Source organism: Aotus nancymaae, unplaced genomic scaffold (genome assembly GCF_030222135.1).
Source record: "Aotus nancymaae isolate 86718 unplaced genomic scaffold, 86718_ANA_hifiasm-v0.15.2.pri h1tg000004l, whole genome shotgun sequence".
In the NCBI taxonomy this organism is placed as follows: domain Eukaryota; kingdom Metazoa; phylum Chordata; class Mammalia; order Primates; family Aotidae; genus Aotus; species Aotus nancymaae.
In genome coordinates, this window is record NW_026988415.1 from 4,514,713 (window position 1) to 4,525,133 (window position 10,421).

General features: G+C 35.9%; 1 non-coding gene across 1 annotated transcript; it reads right to left on the minus strand.

Moving 5' to 3' along the window:
• Positions 1 to 689: 689 nt before the first annotated feature.
• LOC135269449 (U6 spliceosomal RNA) lies at positions 690 to 796 on the minus strand. Its single transcript, XR_010337742.1, has one exon. It is a non-coding gene; the product is annotated as a U6 spliceosomal RNA (small nuclear RNA).
• Between the last annotated feature and the right edge of the window lie 9,625 nt (positions 797 to 10,421).

The window sequence follows — 10,421 nt, forward strand, 5'->3', positions numbered from 1 at the left end:
GTTTTTACTTCTATGTTGCTTCTTAAGTTCACAAAGTACTATAGCTCCTGGATCTGTAATGATTCATCAAATGATGGTTATGACTGTAACTACTATGATGATGATTAATTTTACAAATGTTTTGAGGATGAAGTTTAATTTTCACCTTTTTGGAAATTTTGGGACATTTAAGGCTAAATGACTTGCTAATATTCGTTCCAAGTGGACTTTTAATAAAATCATGTTCTAATGAATTGTAATGAAAATTTTCAGTTCTTGGCATATCTAGTAAAATGGGAACAAATTGTTTAATAATTATTGCTTTTTATAAATGTTATTCTACATATCTTTTTTTTCCACCTATAACTACCTGGAGCTTCGCATAAAACCATCTTTGCCGTGTGCCACATAGACCTCAGACAGCTGTGAGGGTTTGAGGTAATAGAGACAAGCAATCAGATGGTAGCAGTTAGTTCTCAGAGGGACTTTGCTGGGGTTCACATCCTGTGGTTTTGTATACTAAGTCTGAATGAGAAATAACTGTGTCATTAATATATGTGTCTTTAGTAAAAGGGGATGCTGTGATTACTAAACATTTATGTTTGTATTGTCACTTTTTAAGTTACAAAATTATTTTATACCTCTCCACTTTAATAAAAATCATATAATATAAATCGAATAGTTTTTAAAATTTTTTTATTTATATTTTTAAAAATATGGAATGCTTCATGAATTTGCATGTCATCCTTGTGCAGGGGCCATGCTAATCTTCTCTGTATCATTCCAATTTTAGTATATGTGCTGCTGACGCGAGCACATAAATTGAATAATTTTATATAATTTTTTGATTAAAGAGTCCACAAGTTCAGTTCAGAAACTGTAACTGAAAAGTTAATAAGCATCAAATTGATGTTAATATTGGTTATTGTTTTTATTTTATTAATATCACAAATAATTATTTAAAAGAGGAAATATTGGTGAATGTGGAATGTAGTGAATTATTCATGGCCCTTGATATAATTAGTGATGTAGTTTACCTTGTTTGAAAAAAGTAAATGTCTTTGGCAATTAAAAAATACTAATAAAAATGTGGGCCAGGCACAGTAGCTCATGCCTGTAATCCCAGCAATTTGGGAGGCCAAGGTGGGCAGATCACGAGGTCAGGAGTTTGAGACCATCCTGGCTAACATGGTGAAAACCTATCTCTTTAAAAAAATACAAAAAGTTAGCTGGGCATGGTGGCGCACCCCTATAGTCCCAGCTACTACTCAGGAGGCTGAGGCAGGAGAATCACTTGAACCTGGGAGGCAGAGGTTGCAGTGAGCCCAGATTGTGCCATTGCATTCCAGCCTGGGCGACGGAGCAAGACTCTGTCTCGAATAATAATAATAATAATAATAAATATATAATTTCACAGTAAGTAGAGAACCTAGGCAACATAAAGTATAGGCATACCCCAGAGATATGGTATGTTCAGTTTCAGACCACCACAATAAAGTGTATATCACAATAAAGCAAGTCACACAAATTCTTTGGTTTCCCAGTGCATATAAAACTTATGTTTATACTGTACTGTGGTCTATTAAATATGCAATAGCATTATGTTTAAAACATACACACTTAAATTTAAGAATCCTGTATTTGTAAAAAATGCTGAAGATCATGTAATACTTCAGTGAGTCATCATGTTTTTACTGGTAGAGGGTCTTGCCTCTATGTCATTGGCTGTTGTTGGTAGTTGCTGAAGGCTGGGGTGGTTGGCCAGTTTCTGAAATTGAAGTTTGCTACATCAATTGATCTTGCCTTTACAAAGGATTTCACTGTAGCATGCAATGCTCTTGCATAGCATTTTATCCACAATTGAACTTTTTTGCCAATTTGGAGTCAATCCTCTCCAACCCTCCTGCTGCATTGTCAATTAAGTTTATTTACTATTCTCAATTCTTTGTTGTCATTTCAACAATGTTCACAGCATCTTCACCAGGAGTAGATTCCATCTTAAAAAACCACTGTCTTTGCTCATCCATGAAAAGCAAGTTCTCATTGGTTAAAGTTTTATCATGAGTTTCTCGCAATTCAGACACATCTTCAGGTTTCAATTCTATTTCTTGTTCTCTTGCTATCTCCACCAAATCTGCAATTACTTCCTCCACCAAATCATGAACCCCTCCAAGTCATCCATGAGAGTTGGAATCAACTTCTTCAAAACACCTATTAATTTTGTTATTTGACAGCTTCCTATAAATCACGTACATTCTTAATGGAATCCAGAATGATGAATCCTTTACAGAAGATTTTTAATTGGCTTGGCCCATATCTATCAGAGCAATTACTATTTATGTCATCTATAGCCTTATGAAATGTATTCCTTAAATAATAAGCTTTGACAATTAAAATCACTCCTTGATTCATGGGCTCCAAAATGGATATTGTATTAGCAGACATGAAAACAACATTTATCTCTTTATATATCTCCATCAGAGCTCTTTGGTGACTAACTGCATTGTCAATGAAAAGAATTTTTTTTAAGCAGTTGATCTCAATAGTGGGCTTAAAGAATAAACCATGCTGTAAGCAGATGTGTTCTCATCCAGGCTTTGTTGTTACATTCATAGAGTGCCGGCAGAGAAGATTTAGCATGATTCTTAAGGGCCCTAGGATTTTCAGAATCATAAGTGAGGCTTGGCTTCAACGTGCTGCATTAGCCCCTAGCAAGAGAGTCATTCTGTGCTTTAAAGCTTTGAGGCCAGGCAGTGTTATCTCCTCTCTATCTACAAAAATCCTAGATGACATGTTCTTCCATTAGAAGGTGGTTTTATCTGGACTGAAAATCTCTTGTTTCGTGTAGCCAAGCTTCACCTACAATCTTAACTGCATCTGGATAATTTGCTATAGCTTCTATATGAAGACTTAGTGCTTCTTCTTACACTTTTATATGGAAATTGCTTTCCTTGAACCAACTTTGCTAGCTTGAAACTTTTCTTCCGCAATTTCCTCACCTCTCTCAGTCTTCATATAATTGAAGAGAGTTAGAGTTTTACTTTGGAGTAGTTTCTGGCTTAAGAGAATGTTGTGTCTGGGTTTATCTGTCCAGAGCACTCAAACTCTCCATATCAACATTAAGACTGATTGATTTCCTTCTCCTTTGCATGATCACTGGAGTAGCACTTTTAATTTTCTTCAAAAACTTTTCCTTGCATTCACAGCTTGGCTCACTGTTTGGTGCAAAAGGCCTAGGTTTTCACCTATCTTGAATTTTGACACATTTTCCTCACTAATCTTAGTCAGTTTTTAATTTATAGTTAGGGATGTGTGAGTCTTCCATTCACTTGAACACTTAGAAGTCATTGTAGAGTTTTTAATTTACCTAATTTCCATAGACTTTGTTTTGTTTTGTTTTGGTCTTAGGGAATAGAGAATCATAAGGAGAGGGAGAAAGAAGGGAAATAGATGATTGTTGGGACAGTCAGGACACACATAACATTTAACAATTGTTTGCTCTCTTATATGGGTGGGGTTTCTGGCACCCCCAAAACTATTACAGTAGTAACATCCACGATCACTGATCACAGATCAGCATGGCAGATATGATAATAAAAACAATTTCATTTCCTTAAACAAAGTCTGTGATCCTAATCAGCAGGAAGTAGCTAGAATGGTCCTTACCCCTTTTCTTTCAAGATTGAGGAATGGACATAAGAAAGGGAGGGTTTGTAGCAACTTTTCTGTAACAAAGTTGTGAGTTCTTTTTCAGTTGCTATGGAACCCCAGATTGAACCTCACATAACCTAAGCAGGATCAGATAAACCAAGTGTGCAACCATGGGAGGAACCTAAGTGCTCAGAACAAGAAGTGGGGACTGAATTAACAAGTGGACACTGCATGGGAGGACCCAGGGTCCTACCATATGGAGCCCTCGTGTCGGCAGGATCCAGCCAGATCTTGCTTCCTGGCATCACTGCATTGCAAGATCCAATCAGATCACTCGTCATTACCCTCTGCTTATAAAATCCAACCCAGCCCCCATCAGGGAGAAAGATTTGAGGCTTTCCTTTTGTCTCCTTCCTAGTCAACTTGCAAACAATCTTTCTTTGTCAGAAGCCAGAACTAAGGTATTTGCTGATCTGTAAGACGCTCGTGAAGTGTTCATAACTGTTTGTTATGAATTACCTCTTTTGACTTTATCCTAGATTCTGTGTTAGGCCTGTATTTGAAACTGGATTCAATATCATCCAGATTAAAAAAAAAAAAAGAAGAAGAAGGACGGTTTGTTGTAATAGGAGCAACATTACTGTCTGTTAAGATCATTGGGATTGGAAATCCACTTAAACTCCAGAAAATCAAGAAAACTCTAGGACCTGAAGAGTAGCAATGGAATAGTGGGGTTTAATATTCACTCATAATAGCAACACGTGCAGGATTAACATCAGAAATTCCAGGGCTTGTATCTTTTAAGTAAGGTCTATATTGGAAATTGCTGTGGCATTAAGAATTAGCCTTGATAGTCACAGTGATGAACACTGTGATACACTACTGAGTGCTATACTTATGATATTTTATGTTACTCAAGTACTTTATGCATGTTACTCCACTCAAACTTCACAGTCAAACTGTGCTACAAAATTAATAATGATTTTTATACGACATAAGTGTTATCTGGATCAAATGAAATCTCCAAATATATGTAATCTAATTAAGTCAACATTGAGTAAATGTTAATAACTATCTTTATTGTTACTGTATTTCTTAATTAAATTGAGCAAATATAATTCACAGAAGAAATTCATTGCTGAATGTAAACAAGTCATACAAGGTACCACAGAAAATTAATGGAATTGTTCTCTTTCTGTCAAACAAATTCGTCTTAATTTTTCATAATAAATGCTTTGCTGTCTCACCATAATTGGGGAACCTAGTAAAATAGATTCAGTATTCAAATATATTAATTTATTTCATTCTTCTTTCTTAAATGTTACCTTACTAGTTTTTTTTTTTTCTTTTGAGATGGAGTTTCACTCATGTCACCCAGGCTGGAGTGCAATGGTGCAATCTCAGCTCATTGCAACCTCTAGCTCCAAGGTTCAAGGTATTCTCCTGCCTCAGTCTCCCAAGTAGCTGGGGTTACAGACACCCACAACCACACCCAGATAATTTTTTCTTATAGACACAGGGTTTTACCACATTGGCCAGGCTGGTCTCAAACTCCTGACCTCAGGTGATCCACCCACTTCGGCCACCCAAAATGATGGGATTACAGGTATGAGCCACCGCACCTGGCCCGTAGTCTTTTAAAATTAAGAAAAATACTTATCCAAGCAGGCCTATATTACGTCTACTAAAGGAAATTAGTTTTGTGTCTATATGTGTGAAAACTTTATTTATCCTAGCAATTTTTGATTTATTTTTGTTTTTAATGCAGTCTTATTTTTGCTGTATGATTGTGGCTGGAAAACAGGCGAGATATTTTGTCATTTTTTGTCTTTCATTCTTGCCTCATTTCCTTAGCGCTCAACCGGTTCTCTTCATTTTTCAGATGACTCCATAAAGATAACAACCTCCCTCTGTATAATGAATTGCAGTATTGAAAAAATTAATATACTGCATAATCAGAGTTGTTAAGTCATCAAGAGTTACTTTTAATTATACAACTGGCCTCTCACATCAGGAGTTTATGTGAACTGTCAGCTCAACATGGGTTTTACAGCCTTTGGCTTCATTTAACATATCATATCAACCACTAGTTTTTTGGAAAGTTTGAATTTGTAAGCCATGATTACCTTGTGTTTATTATTATTATATAATTGTTAAGAATACCATTTAGGAATTCCTGCAGTAGATTCTCCACAGTTTTTCTTTGTATAATGTTTTATAAATATCTTTAATCTGCATTAGGATATAAACAGGAGAAGAATTTTATTAAAATTTTAAAAATAATATAGAGAGAGTTATGGACAGGCAATGAATTACAAAGAAATGAACAATACAGGACTTACTCATTATTAATGTGGATAAAGCCTGAGTTACATAATCCCTTCAATTTTGTGTGTATGTGTTTTTCAAGGGCATTATCTTATTTCTGCATGGCTGTGAATATATGTATACATATGTATATTTTTAGGAAATTTTAACTTTTCAACAAATCTTCAATTATTACTGGTCCTTTGGAGATGGTTGTCATTCTTTTTAATCCATCCTTTTTCCTTCCCATTTTAAACTGTCTTATATTTTACGTATTTGTGGGTGGGGAATCATTGTCTATATATTTAGATTGCACTCAGTACCAACAGCCTCATTCTGTGTCATAATCAGTGATTTGCAAATTTTGAGAAGTCAGAATTCTTATAATAGATTGGTAGAGCTTAACTGCCAGCCCTTTCAAGATTTTCATCCTCCAACTGCACAACCAGTAAATGACCACTAATAGAAGTGGAAAAGAAAATATATATGCTGATAGCTAGACAGGTCATGAATAGTAAATTACTATGTCATTTGTTTTAGGTAATAAATGTTGCATACTCATACTATAATTACATAGCTTCTTTGTTTGTTTGTAGGTGCCAAAAGAGTCTACAAATATTTTCTCTTTAATCCCTGCAACTGACATGAGTCACTGAGTCAGTAAAACCTTCAGTGTCACTTGTTTGTTGCAATGGTCAAGGGAGATAATCCATCTAAAGGCCTCGTGGGCATTGCAGACCGTGTAAGTCATTAGTTATGTGACTACTCCTGCTTCTCCTTCACCTCCTTGTAGTGTTACTCGTAGTAGACTAGTAGTAGTGGTAGAGACTGTATTAATAGTACTTTGGTAAAAATAAGAGCATGTATAATAAACACCTTTTATTAGGTCAGAGATTGGAGGTCATGTAGCGGCAAAATGAATTTCTTATTTTCCTTCTTTTCAGAGATTAATATGGATGGGTTCTATGAGGTTAGCATTGCACAGCAGTCTCAATGTTGTCCTATGATTACATGATTATCTGTGATTACTACGATTATCTGTGCATTTCTGGTTTTCCATTTCCAAATGTATGTTCTACACATGTCCTCAATCCCCATCAAAAACCAAAACATTAGGAAATTGTCTCTTTGGAACCGATCTGTTGTAGGTATGAAATGTGGAAATGCATATGAACATCTCAACTACATATCTGCCAGGTCTGTAATCATTCAGGAGATTTTCCTGTTAGCTCTACTGCTGGCAGTGCTAGTACTATAATTAATGCTATCAGTCCTAGTAACACTGCCTATTATATTAGTACTAAGAAGAGTATCATCAGTTATTGCTCATAGGATTTCATAGGTGGTTTTTCACATATAGTATAAGTATATATGAGTGTGTATATATATATATATATATATATATAAGTATAGTCATGTGTTCTGTTTTGTTCTGATTTATTGTTCAGTTTACATGTTTTTCTAGAAAACCCTGTGGATCTCTGACCAAAGAGATAATTTATTTACAGTGCAAGTATTCAAGCCACTGGAAACACAGGTAAGGGGAAGTTAGTGGTTGAAGATGTCAGACTCTGGATTTTATTCATCCATGATTGCAAATTATAAAATATTATCTGCTTACTTTATTTCCTTACTTTAATTTGGTATAATTTTTGCACAGAAATGATGAATAGGATATCTTCACCTGGTTCCTGATGTCAGGAGTCAAGCGTAAAAATGGCAACATTAAGTCTTAATTTAGCTGTGGGTTTTCCTAGATGCCATTCAACCAATTGAGGCTATACTCTGTGCTGTGCCTGATTTGCTGTTATTATTTTTCAGATATGGATGTTAGATTTAGTCACATATCTCTCTGCATCTAGTGAGATGATCTCTTTTTTCCATTTTAATCTGTTAACATGGAAAATTGCCAGGTTTTGTCTGGGTTCCCATTCTCTGCACTGGAGTCGGTAATTTCTCTCTGAGAAGTTGGCAGAAGAATGGATGGACTGTTCTAATGTGTCCCCTCTCTCACAGATCACTCTACAGTGTCTGAAAGACATGTTTTTCTGTATATATCTGGTTTTTATGTTATTTTAGACTGCAGATGAGTTTGATCACTGTTCCTCCATCTGATCTGGAAACAGTAATCTCCAATTACCAAATGGTAGGATCCTGGAAATTCTTAGACATGTAGAGGTTTATGTACAAGAAACTCATAATTTTTACATATTATCTATTCATTACCAGCTTACCTCTGATATGACTCATTATTTTTGAGACCATTCTAGTTGTATGATTATGCCTCTAGTATTTTAAAATAGTTTTCACTAAAGCATTGTACCACCTATTTATCAGGTAAGGGTGTTAAATCATTAGCAATCCTGAAGTCTCCTTTTGGAAGGGTTTGTATTTTTCGAGAACTGAATACATGGTTGGGCACTTCTACAAATCCATCTTTCTTTTTTGATAAGATTCTTATTTTCCTAATATTTTTTGATGGTTAATGCTGACAATCTGTGAAGGTACTTACTGTGGTATATCTTCATTTTCTCCCAACCTTACAAATCTAGTGGTTTTAATGTATTAATGAATCTAAATAGACAGTGACAGCTCCATTTTTAATTCATTGCTGTGTTAAAGAAATTCTCATTCCACATCATCACAGTCAGTAAGTTCCCAGGGAGTCACTTAGGAGAACTCTGCCTTCCCATCATAAATCTGAAAGTACCTGCTGCCAGCTGCTTTTAGATTGCTCCCTTATGCATCAGAATTAACAAGATCATGGGACCGTTTGATGTAAACAAAGACAGTTAATAGTGATAGAGAATTATAGGTAATAGAATTACCCACATACTTATCTCACTGATGGTTAAGTAAGTTGTAAATAGGAAATTTCATAGGTAAGCTTTCTTATCTAGATATGCCCTTTGTATCACCATAAACATAACATCTGCTATGTCGTTATATTTCAGGATTCAAGTATATCTTCAAGTTTTCTCACTGATCTTCATGACAAATTCGTGTCAGTGAGTATGTAAAAGATTCAGGGACACGCATTTGTCGTGAGGATATATGAGAAGATTCACAGAAAATTCCCAAATATGTTGATGTGGTGTAAGTGAGCATTTCAGAAATATAAGTTCTTATTGTTTCTCTTGTCCTTTTATTTGTATTTGCCTTTATTTTTTCCATAACTTATGAAATAACGCAATGAACTATATTGAGATATATAGTAGTCTCTGACTCCATGCCAACTGCTATGTTCCGTGCTTGTTCTCGCATGGTAAACAGCCTATCATCATCTGTGTGAGTTAAACACCCTAAGGCCAATGGAAGAAGCAGATACTGGCACAACTGGGTCAAAATGGGAATTGTTTTCCAGATCTTTGCCCTTACAGCTTTTCTAGACCTCTAAGAGACCCAAATAATGGTCATATTTCTTCTCTGCTCCATATCAACGATTATATTTCTTTCGGTGAAGAAAGGATACGAAACTTTGCTACATTGGTGTCATGCTTTGTAGCAGGTTAATAGGTGAATGATCACATAGGTATTGATGATTTCAGGTGGAAGTGAGAGGAAGGTTCCAATAATGGCTAGGAGAACTGGATTAGGGTCTCCCCACATACTGTCTTACAACTTCCCTCTGCTTCAGATTAGTTCAGGGAAAATCAGAGCACGAGAGGCCTGTAGGAAAGTTCAAAAATTATGAGTTAAAAGTGTAGTTTTCTCTCAAGGGATGTATGAAGAAAATAAGTTTCTGCCTTTTACATCTCTGATGTACTTTAGCTTCACTTATGAAGTTTTGCAATTCTTGTCATTGTTATTCTATGTATTTGGAATGAAGGAATATATGGAGAAAAGAAGGATATGGTGGGTGTATTGGAGGAGTTTTTTGTGAACTTTAGGGAGAATCAAAGCACATGAAGTGCTACATATACAAAAACTTCCATTTTTACAATTTAGAGAAGATAAAGATACTTCTTAAGAAAAGGAAATATGTCCAAGCTCATTCTCTCTTGCTCCTGTCAATCATTTAGGTAAACACAGAGATTAGTCGGTTTCTACTTAAGGAGGGATGCAATTTCGAGAGCAGTGGGATGGGCATTCTCTAGGACTAATGAATAGAAATTTTCAGGCACCGTGTTCTATTGAGGGGAATGACGAAACCTGTGGGGGACAATGGTGGGGGATGGGGCAGCAGCTCCACAATCGGCCATGCTATGTGTGATGCCCTACTCAGAATGATGCCATTTGTGTAGATTATGTGTCACTGGCTCCTTTCTGGGTACAATAAGGATCACCATGTATACATTTGTGGTGGCCTTTGGACCCGTGTTGGAATATAGCTACAAGGGCCTCAAGCTGCCTTCCCTAATAACAGGAGAACCTAGCTGGCTATGTGGACCTCAGGCATCCTCAAGATGATTTCAATGGTGCATTCCTACCAATGTGAACACCTACAGGTTATGGAAGAGAAAGATAAGATGAAGATAGTTCCT